General features: G+C 45.5%; 1 protein-coding gene across 3 annotated transcripts in view; it reads left to right on the forward strand.

Moving 5' to 3' along the window:
* Nucleotides 1-20033, forward strand: part of KCNS3 (potassium voltage-gated channel modifier subfamily S member 3) — a 66315-nt gene that overhangs the window by 15045 nt on the left and 31237 nt on the right. For 2 of the 3 annotated variants that reach the window (XR_014524081.1, XM_083495634.1), the window contains exon 2: nucleotides 18784-18956. The exons of the other annotated variant lie outside the window; for it this stretch is intronic. The gene's annotated coding sequence lies outside the window, so the exon portion shown is untranslated. The remainder of the gene's footprint in view (nucleotides 1-18783; nucleotides 18957-20033) is intronic. 3 annotated transcript variants of the gene reach the window in all.

The following is a 20033-nucleotide window of genomic DNA, read 5'->3' on the forward strand; positions in this document are numbered from 1 at the left end:
TTCAGGTTAAGAACTTTGCTTCAGGATAAGAACAGAAATCGTGCTCTGGCAGCGCGGCAGCAGGAGGAGGCCCCATTAGCTAAAGTGGTGCTTCAGGTTAAGAACAGTTTCAGGTTAAGAACGGACCTCCGGAACGAATTAAGTACTTATCCTGAGGTACCACTGTAGAATGGAAAGTAAAGGGGAGGAGGGGAAACACCCAAAACTGTGTACTTTACAAAGTTGTTACAAAGATCTTAACCTATTACAGTATTTGAAAGAATGGATTCCAAACGTAGTTGAATTTGTCCATGACAAGTCTTCGTTTATATGCAAGTTGTTCATATGTTGCAAGTTTGTATAAGTCTTCAATCCAATTGTAGAAGGAAGCCGCATTTTTATTTTTCCAATTCATCAGTATCAGTCTTTTTGCTGTGGTAAGGGCATGGAGAGTCCAGTCGTATTGTCCTTTTGTAAGGTTCCATGTGCTGGGTATGTAATTCAAGAGGATATTTTGCTCTGCAAATGTAAGGTTGTTCCGCACAGTTCTGCCGATAGTTTCAGTTTGTTGCTGTTGTTTAGTCGTTTAGTCGTGTCCGACTCTTTGTGACCCAATGGACCAGAGCACGCCAGGCACTCCTGTTTTCCACTGCCTCCCGCAGTTTGGTCAAACTCATGCTGGTAGCTTCAAGAACACTATCCAACCATCTCATCCTCTGTCGTCCCCTTCTCCTTGTGCCCTCCATCTTTCCCAACATCAGGGTCTTTTCCAGGGAGTCTTCTCTTCTCATGAGGTGGCCAAAGTATTGGAGCCTCAGCTTCACCATCTGTCCTTCCAGTGAGAACTCCGGGCTGATTTCCTTCAGAATGGATCGGTTTGTTCTTCTTGCAGTCCATGGGACTCTCAAGAGTCTCCTCCAGCACCATAATTTAGTTACCTTCTGCCAAAAAATCTTTCAATATAGGACAATGAAAAAAAAATGTTTTAGAGAAGCAGTATCCCTATTGCATCTCCATCAGTTAGGTACCTTAGACAGCCCTTTTTAAACAAACGTTATGGGGTCCAGTATATTCTAAATATTATTTTTTGTTGCATGAGCCTCAGTTTAAGGTCCAGAGATGCCCTTGTTATAGCACTTAGAAAAGTTTCCTCACTCTGTGGTCAAAACTGAGATCTCTAATTCTTTATTCCATTCCACCCCCAATACCTGCATATCAAATTGGTTTGCTAGTAACAAAGATTTATATATGTTGATGGCTGGTGTTTTGTTTTCTTGTTGCGTAAGTATTAATCAGCCGCTTCAATATCTCTGGGGTCTCTGAGGCTGTAAAAGCTGCTGTTCTGTAGATGGTGGTTAAAGGTAAAGGTAAAGGGACCCCTGACCGTTAGGTCCAGTCGTGGACGACTCTGGGGTTGTGGCGCTATTCTTGCTTTACTGGCCGAGGGAGCCGGCCCACAGCTTCCGGGTCATGTGGCCAGCATGACTAAGTCGCTTCTGGTGAACCAGAGCAGCACACGGAAATGCCGTTTACCTTCCATTGGAGCGGTACCTATTTATCTACTTGCACTTTGACGTGTTTTCAAACTGCTAGGTTGGCAGGAGCAGGGACCGAGCAACGGGAGCTCACCCCGTTGCGGGGATTCGAACTGCCGACCTTCTGATTGGCAAGCCCTAGGCTCTATGGTTTAACCCACAGCGCCACCCGCGTCCCGTAGATGGTGGTTAGGAACTGTTTTCTTTGGAGAGATTGCCACTGAGCATTTGTAGGTAATCTGTATTTGTCTCTTAAGACAGAATATGTATAAAATTCATCCTCTTCGTTTCTCAGATGGTCTAATGATAATATATCCAAATTCACCCACTTTTTCCATATGACCATTTGTTTCCTGATTTTTAAAGACGGGTTTCCCCACAAAGCCATTTTGTCATTGGAGAAAAGATCATATATATATATGGACATGTGGTGACGTATCGTTCAAACAGATGCTGTTGTTTCAATAGCATCTTGAGTATTAATGTATTTAGACCCAAGTGCTGCCCATCTTTCTAGAGTTGCTAGATAGGAATATTCCAAAGCAGCCCAATTTGTGTGGTGGAGTGACCTTCTCTGTCCCTGCCTTCAAGAAAGGGGCATCTCTGTTGTTTTTGCTGTCTGTGCTGTTTAAATCTCACTATCCCAGAAGGGCCTATTGAAGCTTTGTGTGCTCAGCAACATTGCGACATCAGTCTTCTGGAATGCATCAGCTAGCCAGGCCAGGAGGTGATGCTGACAAAAGGTACAGATATTCCCAGTTGCTCTATAACTGTTGAGCACCTTGCCGCACTAGCTTCACCTCAGCCATTGCTTCTGCTTCTGGCTGCAGTTTTTGAGAATATTTTTCTTCCTGCTGTGGGACCGAGCCATTGTGGTGCAGTTGGTTAGAGTGTCGGAAGAGGACTGGGAAGACCCAGGTTCAAAACCCCACCTAGCCATGAAATTTGCTGGGTAGCCTGGGGTCTGTCAGAGTCTCTCAGCTTAACCTACCTCATAGGGTTGTTGTGAGGAGAGTCATGGATGCCACCTGGAGATTCGTGGAGGAAAGGTGGAACTCAATTGGAATGAATCAATAAAGCTGTGACAAATACTAGATAGATTCAAAACCTGAAATTCGAGTTTTGCTTTGTGAGACTTGCAAGCGAAACAGGAAAGACAGACAGAAGTTACTTTTTAAAACAACAACGTATATTTATTGGAATCTTACATACAGAGGAAGTTGACATAGATGGCAATAGGCCATCGAAAGAGGAATGAAATGTATGAAAATAATATGCAACATATGTATATACACAAAACCATTTTGTATGGAATGAGTTGCTATTTTTGTTGTGGCTGTATTTCCCCCTTAATTGTTTTGTAACTGAACTCCATATCTAGGCTACTATATGATATTGTGATTTTTCAAAGCGCATGCACACCATGATTCGCGATATATTGCCAGGGCAAAAATGATGACGCTGATATCACGGTATGGACTTCAAACCGATTTTGAACGATAGATCACCCAGCCCTATTGTTGCGCTTCCTTTGTTTCCTTTGAGGTCTGTCAGATTCTTCTCCTTGCTTTCTACTGTTCCTTCCTCCTTTGTATCTGCATTTTCTCTTACCTCTCATGCTTCACTTTCCTGCCCTCTAAATGCTGGGAGCATTGGAAGCAACTCGTCTTTGCAGAACCTACAATGGTTCTGTACAGTATATTTTGGGGGCAAGCTCAGGGGAAGGGCCAGAGGTGACAAACAGCGAGAGGAATTCTGCCACATCGTTTGCATGTGCCAAGCAAAGTATCCTTTCCCCCAGTACTCCCATTTGTGGGTCTTACATGATGTTGTTGTTGTTTAGTCGTCTTCGTCGTCTTTGGCTCTCCGTGACCCCATGAACCAGAGCATGCCTTGGAAACTATCACTTTCTTCTCAAAGCTGCTCCTTTTTTATGTCCATGGAGTTTTCTTGGCAAACTTGGTACCTCGGGTTAAGAACTTAATTTGTTCTGGAGGTCCGTTCTCAACCTGAAACTGTTCTTAACCTGAGGTACCACTTTAGCTCAGCCGCAGCCACGCGATTTCTGTTCTCATCCTGAAGCAAAGTTCTTAACCCGAGGTAATATTTCTGGATTAGCGGAGTCTGTAACCTGAAGGGTCTGTAACCTGAAGCGTCTGTAACCTGAGGTACCACTGTACTGGAGTGGATTGCCAGTTCCTTCTCCAGGTGGATCACATTTAGTCTACACCATGGGTAGTCAAACTAAGGCCCAGGGGCCGGATCTGGCCCAATAGCCTTCTAAATCCGGCTCACAGACGGTCCAGGAATCAGCATTTTTTTTACATGAGTAGAATGTGTCCTTTTATTTAAAATGCATCTCTGGGTTATTTGTGGGGCATAGAAACTCATTCATATATATCTTTTCAAAATATCGTCCGGCCCCCCACAAGGTCTGAGGGACAGTGGACCAGCCCCTGCTGAAAAAGTTTGCTGACCCCTGGTGTACACTCTCACCTATGACCTGTCTGTCTTGGGTGGCCCTGCATGGCATAGCTCATAACTTCTTGGAGTTATTCAAGTCTCTTCACCGCAACAAGGCAGTGATCCATGAAGGGGATCTTACATGATAGTAGGGTGTTAAAGGGCATGGAAACAAGTGACTCCAGTTTGCTTAGTTTTAGTTAGCTCTAGAGAGGATTGCATCTTGGTGCAAAAAGATTCCTGTTAATGGGCCACTTGACCTGCGGATCCGACAGCTTATTGCAAAGTCCATTATCAGCCTTATTGATATTGTGCCATGTTTTATCTTCACTGGGAAAACACACACACACCTTCTCACCACCCCACCCTGGCTAAACCCTATTAAAACATCCTGAGCTGTCTGTACCATTCACTGCCGTCACTTCAACATGGTACCAGACTATTACATGATGTATCCATTGCGGTGGTTTATTATTATTATTTCCAAATCCATGACAGCATGCCGTAAGGCACCCACGCAATTGTGTGGCTCCTGAATCTAGCTGAGTAGACCTTTGCTTCCTAGTTCCTGTGGTTTGGCCTTTTTAAGAAAGAAAAAAAAACGTGAGCACCATACCATTAACACTCAGTTATGCAACCGTGATGCGGCATGTGGATTGCAAAGGCTGCTTGCCCATCAGCATTCGGCTGGTGTAGAACCAACCTATGCTTTTGTGCTGCTGCCGACTGGCTGTAGGCAGAACATGCAATGTCAGAGTACAAGGTGCTGTTATTCTGCATTGGCAGAGGGGGTGAGGCTGGGCGGAGCGCTCTCACTGAATCAAAAGGGGGAAGAGATATACCCAAAGCACCAGGTATTAAAGGAGTCTCCTTCAGTTCAGTTCATTTCATTTATTGAATTTATATGCAGTGGTGCCCCGCAAGACGAATGCCTCGCAAGATGGAAAACCCACTAGACGAAAGGGTTTTCTGTTTTGGAGGTGCTTCGCAAAACGAATTTCCTATGGGCTTGCATCGCAAGATGAAAATGTCTTGCGAGTTCCTGCGGGTTTTTTTTCCTTCCCCCCCCCTTTTTCCCAAGCCGCTAAGCCGCTTATCAGCTGATCCTAAGCCGCTAAGCCGCTTAACATCTGATCCGCTAAGCCGCTTATCAGCTGATCCGCTAAGCCGCTTATCAGCTGATCCACTAAGCCACTTATCAGCTGATCCGCAAAGCCGCTTATCAGCTGATCTCCTAAGCCGCTTAACAGCTGATCCGCTAAGCCGCTTATCAGCTGATCCGCTAAACCGCTTAACAGCTGATCCGCTAAGCCGCTTATCAGCTGATCCGCTAAGCCGCTAAACCGCTTATCAGCTGATCCGCTAAGCCCACTAAGCCGCTAATAGCGCTAATCCGCTAAGCCGCTAATGGACTTGCTTCGCAAGACGAAAAAACCGCAAGACGAAGAGACTCGCGGAACGGATTCTTTTCATCTTGCGAGGCACCACTGTACCACCCTATACCCGGAGATCTCAGGGCGGTTCACAAAAAAAATCACAATATGTAAAATAAAAATAAAAATCTAATAATACCCCCCCCCCAAAAGAGCCAAATTTTAAAGGGTGTAGGATACTGATTAGGTCAGCCAAAGGCCTGGTTAAAAAGGAACGTTTTTGCCTGGCGCCTAAAAGTGTATAATGAAGGTACCAGGCGAATTCCCCTGGGGAGAGCATCCCACAGATGGGGAGCCACTGCAGAGAAGGCCCCGTTCTCGTGTTGCCACCTTCTGGACCTCTCGAGGAGGAAGCACATGAAGGAGGGCCTCAGAAGATGATCTCAGGGTCTAGGTAGGTTCATATGTTTTGTTTACTGAAGCTTATGGGTTGCTAGTGTTTTAAATGAGTAGTCCTCTGCTAATCACCCTCGCATCCTATAATATGGAGGGGAGTGACCTATACCAGACATACCTCTTTCAGGGGTGGTGGTGCCATAGATTCATGTCATATCAAGCAGTATTTGAAATTTGCCAGGTGCAAGGTGCATTTTGCACCTGGCTATCGGCCAGTTGCAACCAAGTGAAGATGCCCGGTTGTCAGGATGACGCCTGACGTCTCCACCATCCGGAGGTGCTATGCCTGGGGATCACTGGATGTTGACTGTTTTCACACACTAGCAACACATCCTGTAGAATTCTCCCTGTGATATTTTATCTTGCACAACCAGAATGAATTTCAGGAACCAGAAAGTCGTATGGAGCAACGCAACTTTTGAGCTGTTACAGTCACCAAACAGAATGCCTAATTGCCATTTTGGGGCTCTGATTTTCAAATGATGGATTGACCGTGATTGATTCTCAGTTAAACATCTGGCTGGTTCAGATGACAACCTTGAGCTAGGTTAAGAGGCTTGAGAACTTAAAGAAGAAAAATCACCTGACCCAGGGACAGTCCACATATATATTGGCCTATTCCGACCTCTCTTTTTCTTAATGGTGACACAGACCATTCATAACATAAGAATATCCTTTACAAATGTGAGCAGGGCAGTGGGGGGGGGGGTAAGTGAAGACGAGTGATGGCAATTCACTATAGCATCATTCACCGCTCCTACTCAGGCTGCACAGAAAAAGCATTTTGGTTCCTGAAATTCATGCCGATGGTTCAGATGAAGTATAACCGATAGAATTATACAGGATATGCTGCTAGTATGTGAAAACGGTCAAGATCCAATGTTCTGCAGGCATGCACCTCCAGATGATGGAGATATCAGGCATCCTCATTTGGTCACTACCAGTTGATGACAGGTGCAAAATGTGCCTGGTGCCTGGCTAATTTTGAATTCCGGCTGTAACATGAAAAGGTGGTTAGTTTTCAGAGTTGTTCCACTGTGGAGGGGAGAAAATCATATATATATATATATTAACTTACCAAACTTACCAGTTAATTGCACATAAACTGCTGCTGGGTTTATTGATTCTTCAGAAGCTAATTATAGGGTGAAACCCCCTAAATTTGCTGCGTCGGTGACAGATGTGTTGGCGGAATGACGTCGTCCAACGGCCTATTTGATGTGGAAGAGAGTGACGGTTGCAGTTGTGCAGAACGATTCTCAAAGGTTTAGCGATCACAGCCTTCTCAACAACACGCATGGCTGTTTTGTGCAAAGTACCGTATTTTTCGCTCTATAACACGCACCAGACCATAACACGCATGTAGTTTTTAGAGGAGGAAAACAAGAAGGAAAAAAATATTCTAAGCGAAATAGTGGATATATGATTTTTGTGGTTCATGCTGTGGCCACAGACATGTGATCTGACAGTGAGTTTGGAGTAGCCCAATGCAAAAATCCTGAGGATCCATGTGGATCCATGCTTTGTAACCATGGAGGAGGGAAGGAAAGGGAACTATGGATCCTCTGCTCACGACTGCAGCAGATCCCCCCCGCCACCCGCAGGCATTCGCTCCATAACATGCACAGACATTTCCCCTTACTTTCTAGGAGGAAAAAAGTGAGTGTTATGGTGCAAAAAATACGGTAACTCTTGGGAGCTGTTCAGGAGATGGTTTTGTAACATAAAGTCTGTGCACAGTGAGATCACAAGCATGTCTTAGATTCCCCTGCACCACTCCCCTCGCAGAACTACAGTTCCCAGAGAGTGGTTTAGCAACCAACCCCTCTTTGTAGGAGGAACTCCAGAAACTTTGCTTCTGTGGGGGGAATCAGGGTCTCCTAGCAGCTCTCAGCACCCTCAACAAATTACAGCTCCCAGAATTCTTTGGGGGAAGCCATGACTGTTTAAAGGGATATCATAGCGAATGTCCCATGTGAGTGTTTGGAGGTAGTTGGAGGATGGATGGCCGTTAACAGATTGAGGTTGAATCCTGACAACACAAAGTACAGTGGTACCTCAAGTTACAGGCGCTTCATGTTACAGATGCTTCAGGTTACAGACTCCACTAACCCAGAAATAGTACCTCAGGTTAAGAACTTTGCTTCAGGATGAGAACATAAATCGCGCATTGGTGGCACGGCGGCAGCGGGAGGCGCCATTAGCTAAAGTGGTACCTCAGGTTAAGAACGGTTTCAGGTTAAGAACAGACCTCCCGAATGAATTAAGTTCTCAACCCAAGGTACCACTGTACTGTTTTGGGGGCACGGCGAGTGGACAGGTGTGGGGGACTCCCTGGTCCTGAATGGGCTAACTGTGCCCCTGAAGGACCAGGTGTGCAGCCTGGGAGTCATTTTGGACACACAGCTGTCCATGGAGGCGCAGGTCAATTCTGTGTCCAGGGCAGCTGTCTACCAGCTCCATCTGGTACAGTAGCTGAGACCCTATCTGCCCACAGACTGTCTCGCCAGAGTGGTACGTGCTCTGGTTGTCTCCTGCTTGGACTACTGCAATGCTCTCTGCGTGGGTCTACCTTTGAAGGTGACTTGGAAATTACAAATTATCCAGAATACAGCAGCTAGACTGGTGACTGGGAATGGCCGCCAGGACCATATAACACCGGTTCTAAAGGATCTACGCTGGTCCCCAGTACGTTTCCGAGCACAATTCAAAGTGTTGCTAGCAAAATACATCCTTAGGATGTTCTGTTCCGTGCTGTTAGTGGGAACAGCTGCTCCTTCAAATTCCGTTGCCCTGAGTGTAATTTGGTAAATAAATCTTAGCAAAAGCACCCTAAGATTGGTACTCTTTTCTCAGGAAGTGATCAGACGTTCCAGGGAAAGTTTTGCATGAATCATAGAATCATAGAGTTGGAATAGACCACAAGGGCCATCGAGTCCAACCCCCTTGCCAAGCAGGAAACACCATCAGAGCACTCCTGACATATGGTTGTCAAGCCTCTGCTTAAAGACCTCCAAAGAAGGAGACTCCACCACACTCCTTGGCAGCAAATTCCACTGTCGAACAGCTCTTACTGTCAGGAAGTTCTTCCTAATGTTTAGGTGGAATCTTCTTTCTTGTAGTTTGGATCCATTGCTCCGTGTCTGCTTCTCTGGAGCAGCAGAAAACAACCTTTCTCCCTCCTCTATATGACATCCTTTTATATATTTGAACTTGGCTATCATATCACCCCTTAACCTCCTCTTCTCCAGGCTAAACATGCCCAGCTCCCTTAGCCGTTCCTCATAAGGCATCGTTTCCAGGCCTTTGACCATTTTGGTTGCCCTCCTCTGGACACGTTCTAGTTTGTCAGTGTCCTTGAATTGACAGTGCCCTGAAAATCACCCTGTGAAGCTTTTCAGTGGAATCTCTCTCCAAATGGTTAAAGCAGAAGCAAAACAAGCAAACAAACAATAACCAGACCCTGTCGAAAAACTGCAGTCGATGTATGTAAAGGAATACCTCTTTGTTCATTTGTTTTAAGCCAGCCTTGGTGGGATAAGTAAGCACACAGCCCATTCCTTGGGGGCAGAAAGTTTGCCGGCTCTTAATTGAAACGGCTTGTTCAATAAAAGGTTATCACATCTCCTCTCTCCGCAACAAAATAAAATCAATCCAATAATGACAAGTGTTGCAGAACGGACGTGAGCTAATGCTGCTTGACTTTAGCCCATGAGGAACCTGGGTGCAAATCTGTTGTAGACGAAGCAGGGACATTTAGCATTTCACTATGGTACTACTTGCAGTCTTCAGCAATTAATCAGCCCAAATGGACGTATATTGACGGGGATGCTTAAATCTTGTGATGGGTTATTATGGCAATAAAGCTGTAAACTAGGACTTGCTGGTCTTCCAGGTATTGTTGGACTCCAATTCCCATCAGCCATCTCTTTGTCTTTAGCAGCTTGTGTCAAACAAGAACATGAAGCCATTCCACCACTCCTTTAAATTGTCCTCAGTGAGGGCTGAATGTGACTTTTTAAGTACCCGGAAGCCATCAATTCAAGCCCTGCTTGGTGTAAGTTGTGTTTCTGAACTATTTACTCTTCATCCCATTGGCTTCAATGGGAGCAGTTTAAATGAGTGGCTTTAACAGCCCGATCCTGTTAATGTTTACTTGGGAGTAAACCCCATGGGGACCATTGGCCATAGCTGTCAAAGTTTCCCTTTTTTAAAAAGGGAAATTCCCTTATTCCAAATAGGATTCCTCGCAGGAAAAGGGAAAAGTTGACAGCTATGCCATTGGCGCTTACTCTGACATGAACAGAGGTCAGACTGGGCTGCAAGTCTCCCACTGAACTTAAAGGCATTTAAAATGCTTAATTCATCCAGTTTTATGTCGTCGATAGTGATGATGTTGTTCTCTTTCTCTGTATGGCAAGCATTCGAAATGAAACCAGATATGGGTTTTTCAAGAAGGAAGATATTAAGGCTTGCTTTAAAAAAGAAGACCTATCTTCTTAATTCTTAACATTTCATTTTTAAACAAAATTTAGGAAAAAATATATGAGTTCTGTGGAGTATGCATTTATTAAACAAATCTGGCATCATTTATTTTTCAGCATTGTGTGCTAGGTAATAATCATATTATTATTTACATATATTTGCCCTCTTTCTCAGCAGCAACCCAAGGTTGTAATTTTAAGCATTGGGCTGGGGGGGGGGGGCGGTTTGGAAGCTGAGAGCATTTTGTATGCTCAAAGCATAAGGGGATGTTTAGATATAAGCAGCAGAAAAATCATTGCAGCTGTCCCTTATACCAACAGCAAACTCATTCTCAAAGTGTGGATCCTTATGTAGCCGAAACATCACCATCCCTACACAGCAGGGAGTATCGGCAGGCTGGAGGGGATCCCAAGGTTTGCAGAAGTACAAAAGTGGGGAGATTATAAAATGAGGAATGAAAAATCCCATCTCCCCCCTCCCTCAAAAAACCCCCATGCAGCCCAGTAGTGGACTGAGCTTACTCATTGACAAGGGAATCCTTGCAGTTGGAGAAGGGATGGAAAACTGGGTGATAGAATGGTGATTGGATGGAATATTCTGGAAGAAGGCTTAGCTAGCTGGCTGGAACCCTGAATGGGAGCACCGCACAATGCAACAATTTGTTGCAGTTCTCCCTTGTTTATGGTTTCTGTTGCAGGCCTTTGGAAGAAATGCTATCCCACATGCAGTCAGTTAAAAAGGACCCTGCATAACAAATTCTGTATTTCATCCATTTTCAGTAATTTTCTTTCAGAGGAGGGCTTACAGATGTAACGTAGGCTGATGAGGGTTGAGGTCGTATGGATGTAACATGGATTAATTCTGAGATATGCTCTCAGGAAGGTAATTTACGTCAAGTGGGCTGGTGTCATCTCTGGGATTTTGAAGCACCTGAGAGGGAAACATAATCAACTCATATAATTCCTCATAGGGGTGGGCTTGGTTTTTGTAGAAATCTGAGGGGGTTCGGTCGCCATTTTAGAAAACCAAAGCTTTGCAAATGCCTGCACATTTTCTCAAAGCCTTGTGACATGTTGGCTCTCACTATAATGAACTCATAAAATAAACGACTTTTGCTTATACCAAATGACATAAAGCCATTTCTCCCATCGGTTAAATTCTCCTTTGTTGACTTCAAGATATAAAAGCTGTTGTTTATGTGAATGCAACTTAGACATTTTAAGAATCACAAATATATTAATTTATGGCATTTTTCAATATACGCTTGGTTTTTAAACCTGCAGGCATGCACTTTCCAAATTCAAGCACTTTCAATTTTATGGGACCAATCTTTCTCTCTTGGGGGGGAAATTAAAGCTAATGGCCCATATATAAATGCAATGAACAGTGTTATGCAGGCTATTCTATCCTACATTTCCCCCTGTCTATTTTACTGCTTACCAATCCATTAACCTTCAGTTATGTTATGGTACATGGAAGGCAAACAAGCCTTGCCTTGCCAACCTAAGGCTTTTCACATTTCCTTTTGTAACGATGAAGTCGTCGTGTGATTTTACAATTCCTACGTTCTTCTGAATGTCCCCCCTTCATGATGAAACAAGACATTTACTATAGGACGCTTAACTATGAGACACTAATTTTTACTCAAGAGTAGACCCACTAACTGGATCTACTCTGAACAAAAGTTCCTAGAGTATCCCAGAGATCCCTCAAAAATGAAAATTCAGATACTGGAGAAGTGGAGGTGGAGGCATTAATGAAGTACAGTGAGCCGGCAATGGAGAAGAGGGTGACATTCCAGGGATTGTGACTGATGCCAAAATTGCGTACGGTGAAAACTCATTGGGTTCAATGGCAGGTGAGATTGCCAAGGACATTTTGCCACATGCACAAAGTTGAATGTGCACGAGTTAAATGCGCATACGTTGCTGTATCGTTCTCTGCTTGGAAATGACACAAAGAAAACTGATCTAGTACAGTCATACCTTGGGTTCAGGTTGCGCGTTTTTGGGTTACGGATGCGCCGAAACCCAGAAGTACCGGAACGGGTTACTTCCGGGTTTTGGCACTCGCGCATGCACAGAAACACTAAATCGTGCTTTGCGTATGCGCAGAAGCACCAAATCGCAACCCGCGCACGCACAGACACGGTGCTGTGGGTTGCGGATGCTGCGGGTTGCGAACGTGCCTTCCACACGGATCACGCAACCCGAGCATCCACTGTACTGGGATGACTTAATTGTAGCTTCAGATGAATACATCTGGCCAAAATTCTAAAAGGAAAGGGGCGTCACACTTCATGAAGTAAAAAAAATTGTCTCCTTTAAGGTTGACATCTGGGATAGAGGTTATTTCACTGACCACAAACTTCTGGCTCCAGTCTAGCTTCTCTGCCCCCATCCCACTGTCAGATGCAAAGAAAATTCTACCACTTCCAGTCTTAGGACCCACCCTTTCTCTTGCCCTGGAAGCTGACTTCACTTCCACCATATTAAGAGAGGGTGGCTTCGGACAGCCATGTGTCTCTAGGCGAGCCCTGCACTTTTGCATGTGTTGCAAGTTTGATGTGCAGCCCTAAATCACACAGAGGTGGGGGTGGCTGTTGCATTGCCAAGCTAATCATTTCTATACCCCCAGTTCTGTATCACCACATAGTTCAAAATTTCCAGTGTGGCTTATGATTGATGCAGTGGTGGACCTACATTTTGGGGGGTCCTGAAGCCTGAATGTTAAGGGGCCCCCTTCACAACCAGCAATGAGGTCTGGGTGACCACTGTCATCATCTTCAGTGAGGTTGTCTGCAACACCTGTGCTACTGACTCTCAAACTTTGGGATTGTTGAAATATATAAAAGAAAAAATAAATTGATTTGAGTCTACTAGCCCCATTTTTTTAAAAAAACAAACCAATGTGGATTAAAGTCACTTCTGGGGGCCCTATGGAATTAGGGAGGTCTAGAGCTTAAGCTTCATCCGTTTCACAGCAGATGAATCCTTGGGGAGATGAGTTTATGGAAAGCATCAGATAGTTTTGATAAGATTTTCAACTTGCTTAGGTTCTAGAATGGCGTGTAAAAAGTAAGGGGAAATGTGTGTGCGTCTTATGAAGCAAATGCAGGCTGCGCAGCTATTCCAGAAGCCAGAACAGCGAGAGGGATTGCTGCTTTCACAGTGCAGTTATCCCCCTTGATGTTCTGGCTTCTGAGATTCAGAATATTTTTTTTCTTGTTTTCCTCCTCCAAAAACTAGGTGCGTCTTGTGGTCTAGTGCGTCTTATAGAGCGAAAAATACGGTCCATGGAACTGTCGTGGATTCAGGAATCCAGTCTAATATAATATTACTGTATTATGGCCTCACTTGTAAAAGTTCAAGTAACAGTCGAAGGCCGTCAACCTTATGCGGTGGTTGATGAGAGGATAAACTAGAGAAGAACGGTCCATCAGATTCCTCACTGAAAATGGAAAGGAAAAAAAAAAGTATTTCATGCTAATTGAATTTCTTGAAAGTGTTGGGCCAAAATACATTGATTTTCAATTGTCACTGGAAACTCTATCCTTTTTAAGGACCTAGCTTTCATTGTTCACATTGGGCAGCATTGATTTTCTTGTTGTTCGTCGCTATTAGAAGCCGTGTATTGTTGAAAGTAACTGAGAAATAAGATTAGTGGTCTTTAAAACTGGTCTGAAGGGAGACATTTTATTTTACTGCCGGAACAGGCTGATCTTGATAAGGCATAATGAGGTACTCTGCTTATTCTTGCCTTTCTCGGTCACTCTGCAGAGTCGTATAACTGAAGGACAACCATTCAAGAAAACTCATTATGGAGTTTTCCACCCCAAATGGAAGCCTCCTGCATATTGCTCAGAGGCAAAGATTCCAGGTGATCTTTAAACTAAGCCCAACTATCTTAACTGACCCACTTTCCTTAGGTCAGGGTGATAGCGATCTTTCAATTTTCCCGAAGTGCTCAGTCACTGAGCCAGCTGCGTGTAGCCAGAACAGAATACGGATGAACAGGTCATCACTTCTAAGTGAACGGCTCATTAAAGTCAACTTTATCTACAAGGAGGGGGCTAGAATATTTGTGTTAAAACTGTAGACTTCCGATCTTCTTGGGAATTGTATACAGTGCAATAGAAAAATTAAGGTATATATATAATAAATGTTCATAAATGTACCAACCAAGCATGTACATAGATATGTGGACCACATATCTGGAGCAGCACTGGAAGACCATCCTGAAACCATTTTGACTACCCAACTGACCAAATGTTTTCTCTGCAAGGAGGGAGGGGGTGAGGGAACCTTCCCATTGTCTCAGGAATTGGGTAATCACCATCTCAAAGGAATGGCCAGACTACCAGGAAAGGCAATCAGATAAGGCATTATCAGATAACCTGGCAGCCAGGAAAAACAACATTCAAATTTCTGTGGTAGACCACATTTTCTGTGATATAGGTATGATGTTTGTGGGGGGTGGTCTTGGGTTACACCCCTTCTTTGATGTATGTATGATGTATGGAGGGGTGGTCTTGAGCTCCAGGGAAGGCAATTAAAAATGTCTATATAAGGGTGGGCACACCTTTGTTCTGGGTCCTCCTCCTTTCTTCTGCGTGTGAGGGGAACACCCTGTTTCAACAGTTCCATAAAGATCAGGCTTACTAGCTGCTTTGCTTATCAATATTCTCTGGTTGGCCTCTGTTATTTTCTCCTTCTGATGGAGAACCTACAAAGGACTCTATAAGGGCTCTTGTGTCCCCCATAAGGGAATAAGGGCAGATCTTGTATATAACAACAGACAATTCTGCAGTGTTCTCGCAGGTAATAAAATATACGGAAAATAAATACATATGTTGGATTAAGATCACAGCCAGCTTCTTATTAAGCTGTCTTGATAGCTATTATTATTGTAGTAACTCAACCCATTCATCTGTCAACATCTAAATAATGTACGTTAGTGGACTGCAGACACTCACTTTGTTATTTGTATGTATCTGTTTAAGGAATTTTCACAGACCCCCAAATCCTTTATGGTGTATGAAATGGACTCTCTGTCGCAGTGAAGTAATATTGCTCATGAACATCAGTGAGGAGGAGCCCCGCCTGGTTGGACACAGAGGAGTGATGGGAGGAAACTGTTGGGGAACCTCCATGGGAAGGAGGCTCAGAGCCACCGGTGGTGGGGTCAGAGCGAGAAGACTGGGAGGAGGAGGTGTCAGAAACTGAAGGGGCAACAGGACTTAGTGAGCTGGGAGAGTCTGTGGCAGAGAGGCAGAAGCTGAAGTAGGAGTACTGGAGGAGAGAGGCCAAGAGACAGAGATGAGTCAGGCTGGTGAAGAGTCATGGGTGTCACCCTCTCCTGCTGCGATGAGGTCCCCTCCACTCTTGTCCCCCAGAACCAGAAGAAGCATGAAGTGGGAGGAACAAAGGTAGGCACGCAGGTGCAGTCTCCGATCGCTCGGAGAAAATCCTAGAGAGGAGGAGACATAGACGGCTGTGGGGAGACAGGGACCTTCAGTCCCGGCAACTGCTTCATGGGGGCCAGACCTGCATGAAGATCCAGTTTTTGCTAATAAAGAGTTAACTCCAACTTGCTCGGTGTGGATTCTTGCTAGCTCAGCCTGGCCGGCAGCAGAGACATTGCAACTTAACCAGAGCGGAGAGGACCAGTCAATGGAGATATCAGCACTGTGTAGGTTCAATCTAATATTGCCCACCACCTCATCCCCGCCCCTCTCCCACTAAGTTAGTAACTCCCTGTTGCATACCTCATTCATCACTACAGATGATGCCGAAGTAGTCCGTTGATTTTAATGGGTCTATTCTGGGTATTCCGAGTTTTGAGTATGAGTTCTCCATTAGTATGTAGTATTTTGTTACAGAAAGCCCAGATATATCTGGTCTCTGGTCATGTAACCTTCAGAATAAAGGTTTGCACAAGAAAATACGTAGAGGCCTGCTTGATCTGGCCAGTGGACAATCTAGACTAGCCTCCTATTCCCACAGTAACCTAGATGCCTATTGGTAGCTAGCAAAGTAGTGCAACAGCCATCTCTGATTCCCACCCACTGGTTTTCAGGGGTCTGCTTCTTCTGACAGTGAAGGTAATGCCTAGCCATCATGGCTAGTAGCTGCCTTCTCTTCCTTTAATTGAGTTGCTGCCATTGAACAGCAATGAAAATTGAAAAACCTTTGGACAAAGATGGATACAGGCCACCATCTTGGATCTTGTTTTCTTGATAAAGTTGGCTTGGAATGCTTTTGGAATCAAAAGAACTTGCCACGTTGCCTAAACCTGTGTCTGTTAATTAACTGAATGGATGCGTCGCACTAGGTAATCACAGTGAGTAATGGGTGGTATTAATGTAATCCGAGCAGTGAATCATAGCCTAGTACTGTGGAGGATTGCTGAGCCCTGATTTTTTCCCCCCTGAAGTGAAATTGGCTTTAACAAGGTGCATGCAGATTTCTCTGTTGCTACAAATCTAGTGCACAACCCCTTTTAATTCCATTTTGATTAAATAAGAAACAGGAGGCTTAATGCTCTTTGACCAGTCTACTGTCAATTTTGGTTCTGTTTGTACCTGCCCTTCCCCTAAAGTAGGGATGGAGAACATTTGGTTCTTGAGATGTTGGGCTACAACTCCCCCTGACCACTGGGCATGCTGGCTAGGGGTAACTGGGGTTGGAGTCCAACGGTATCTGAAGAACCACGTATTCCTCATCCTGGTTATACACGTCTTAGCCTAATGGAGTTTGTGACTGGTGACTGGGGGCGGCCGCCGAGACCACATAACACCGGTCTTGAAAGACCTACATTGGCTCCCAGTATGTTTCCGAGCACAATTCAAAGTGCTGGTGTTGACCTTTAAAGCCCTAAACGGCTTCGGCCCAGTATACCTGAAGGAGCGTCTCCACCCCCATCGTTCTGCCCGGACACTGAGGTCCAGCGCCGAGGGCCTTCTGGCGGTTCCCTCATTGCGAGAAGCGAAGCTACAGGGAACCAGGCAGAGGGCCTTTTCGGTGGTGGCGCCCACCCTGTGGAATGCCCTCCCATCGGATGTCAAGGTGATGGACAACTACCTGACATTCAGAAGACATCTTAAGGCGGCCCTATTCAGGGAAGCTTTTAATGTATGATATTTTAGTGTTTTTTGGTTTCTGTGGAAGCCGCCCAGAGTGGCTGGGGAAACCCAGCCAGATGGGTGGGGTACAAATAATAAATTATTATTATTATTATTATTATTATTATTATTATTATTATTATTATTGTGACATCTGAACTGAGCCAATCTGCTGGAACCTCATATTCTCCCTACTTTTCTCCTGTACATGGATTCCCTCATTTCCATGATTTTCAATATCCGTAGTTTGCTGCAGAATTCAAATGGCACAAACTATAGCACACGCAAACCAGAAAGCCGCAGCCTGACAGCAAACCGGCTTCAAACCATAGCTTTGAATCTCCCTTCACCCCAAACCTAAATCTTCCACAACATCTTAAATCGCTTGATTGCCTATCAATCTCCTGCTTAATTTCTTCCCTCCTGCCGTGCTCAGGCTGGCCCTCCCGCCCACGAAAAGTGGCGAGGCAGTTGCCGCATGGTGGCAGGCTCTTAGTAGTGCCACTGGACATTTGCTGCCAGGCACCCACCGCCTGGCACTTGCCACTGGTGGGCGCTGGCTGTTGCTGGGTCTTGCTCAGCTTCAGCAGTGAGAGAGCCCCCTGCCTCCACAACCATCCCCTGCAGCTCCCGTGGCCCACCTGCCGCTGTGTCTCCTCCGCCGCCACCTGGAGGCAAGCTGCAATGGGTGCCACAGGGTGACTGGCCACAGGGGGTTACAGTAGTGGGGTGTGTGGCCACGGTGGGACATTGAAGAAGAAGAAGAGTTTGGATTTGATAGCCCGCTTAGCGGGTGGCGCTGTAGGTTAAACCACAGAGCCTAGGGCTTGCTGATCAGAAGGTTGGCGGTTCGAATCCCCGCGACGGGGTGAGCTCCCCTTGCTCGGTCCCTGCTCCTGCCAACCTAGCAGTTCGAAAGCACATCAAAGTGCAAGTAGATAAATAGGTACCACTCCGGCGGGAAGGTAAACGGCATTTCTGTGTGTTGCTCATGACCCAGAAGCTCCCTCGGCCAATAAAGCGAGATGAGCACTGCAACCCCAGAGTCGGCCACGACTGGACCTAATGGTCAGGGGTCCCTTTACCTTTTAAGGAGTCTCAAAGTGGCTAACAATCTCCTTTCCCTTCCTCCCCCACAACAAACACTCTGTGAGGTGAGTGAGGCTGAGAGACTTCAGAGAAGTGTGACTAGCCCAAGGTCACCCAGCAGCTGCACGTGAAAGAATCGAACCCGGTTCACCAGATTACAAGTCCACCGCTCTTAACCACTACACCACACTGGGCCAGCCCTGCCTATGCTCCTAGCCTACTTTTATTGGAATATGTGTAGATGACAAAATGGTCAATGCCTTTTCTTTCTTTCCTACAGGTATCCTCTCATTTTGCCGAACGTGAAACTTTCTGGCCTTTGCCTAAACCAGGAAAGTTGTTTCAGTCCTCTCTTGTATGCAGTACCGCCATGCTTGTAAACGCAAACTGCTGCGACAGGAAATGCTTCTGGAACTGACAAGTACCCTAAGAGAAGGCTTCAGATCACTTCTGGTAAGTAGCAAAATCAGACAAGTTCAAATATCCCCCCCCCCCCAGGACCAGAAGAGGCATGAAAAGGGCAGGAGAGAGACTAGCAATGTGCAGAGTCTGTGATATCTTGGGAAAACCCCTGGAGAGGAGGCAGCTGTAGGAAAGTGGGGATCTTCAGTCTCAGCAACTGCTTCATGGGGTAAAACCTACCAGAAATGAGTTGCTGTGCTTATTGTGCTGTGCACAATTAGTTTTGGCTAACAAGGAGTTAACTCCAACTTTCACAGTGTGATTTACTGACCGGCTTGCTCTGTGACACACAGGTTCCCCGTCCTTGAGATCCATGGTCATCATCCTCATTATGATCACAGAAAAGATCACAACATATATAATCAGAATAAAAACAACAACCCAACAACAACCCCCCCCCCCGAAAAGAGCCACATTTTAAAAGGGTATAGGATGTCAATCAGATCAACCAAAGGCCTGGTTAAAAAGGATCATTTTTGCCTGGTGCCTAAAGGTGTATAATGAAGGCACCAGGCGAACTTCCCAAGGGGGAGCATCCCACAGACGGGGAGCCACTGCAAAGAAGGCAGTGAGAAATGGGACTTCCGGTTGGTGCCAGCGCTTAATGGCGGTCCTAGCTCCGAGCTCCGGAGAAGGACTGCTTCGCAAGTTCGGGTCTTACCCGCTACGGCAAGCGGGGGACCCCTAAAATCCCAGGCGCTGAAGCCTGAGAACAAGGAGACTCGGTGGGCACCTTTGCGCCCCCCAGTACCGTGAAAGAGCCTTTTTAAAGGCTACGGATCGACATCGGGAGTGAGCGCGGTGCTGAGAGTCGCTACCCAGCCTGCGAAGTGAAGCCGCGTCGCCATAAGCGGAGAGCGCCGATTCCTTCCTGAAAAGAAAATTTGGACTGAATCCCCGTGAGTAAGAGCTGAAAAAATAATCGGGACCCTTTAAATTCTAAAAATTGGGCTAAAAACGGGGGAGACTTAAACAAAGGAAGTCTGCCTCCCCCCGACTGCATGAAAGCGAAAGCAACGGAGCTCTAAACCTGCATCCGTTTAAACCTGCTCTTTGATCAGCTAAACC

Source organism: Podarcis liolepis (assembly GCF_965112155.1).
Source record: "Podarcis liolepis genome assembly, chromosome: 3".
Classification (NCBI taxonomy): domain Eukaryota; kingdom Metazoa; phylum Chordata; class Lepidosauria; order Squamata; family Lacertidae; genus Podarcis; species Podarcis liolepis.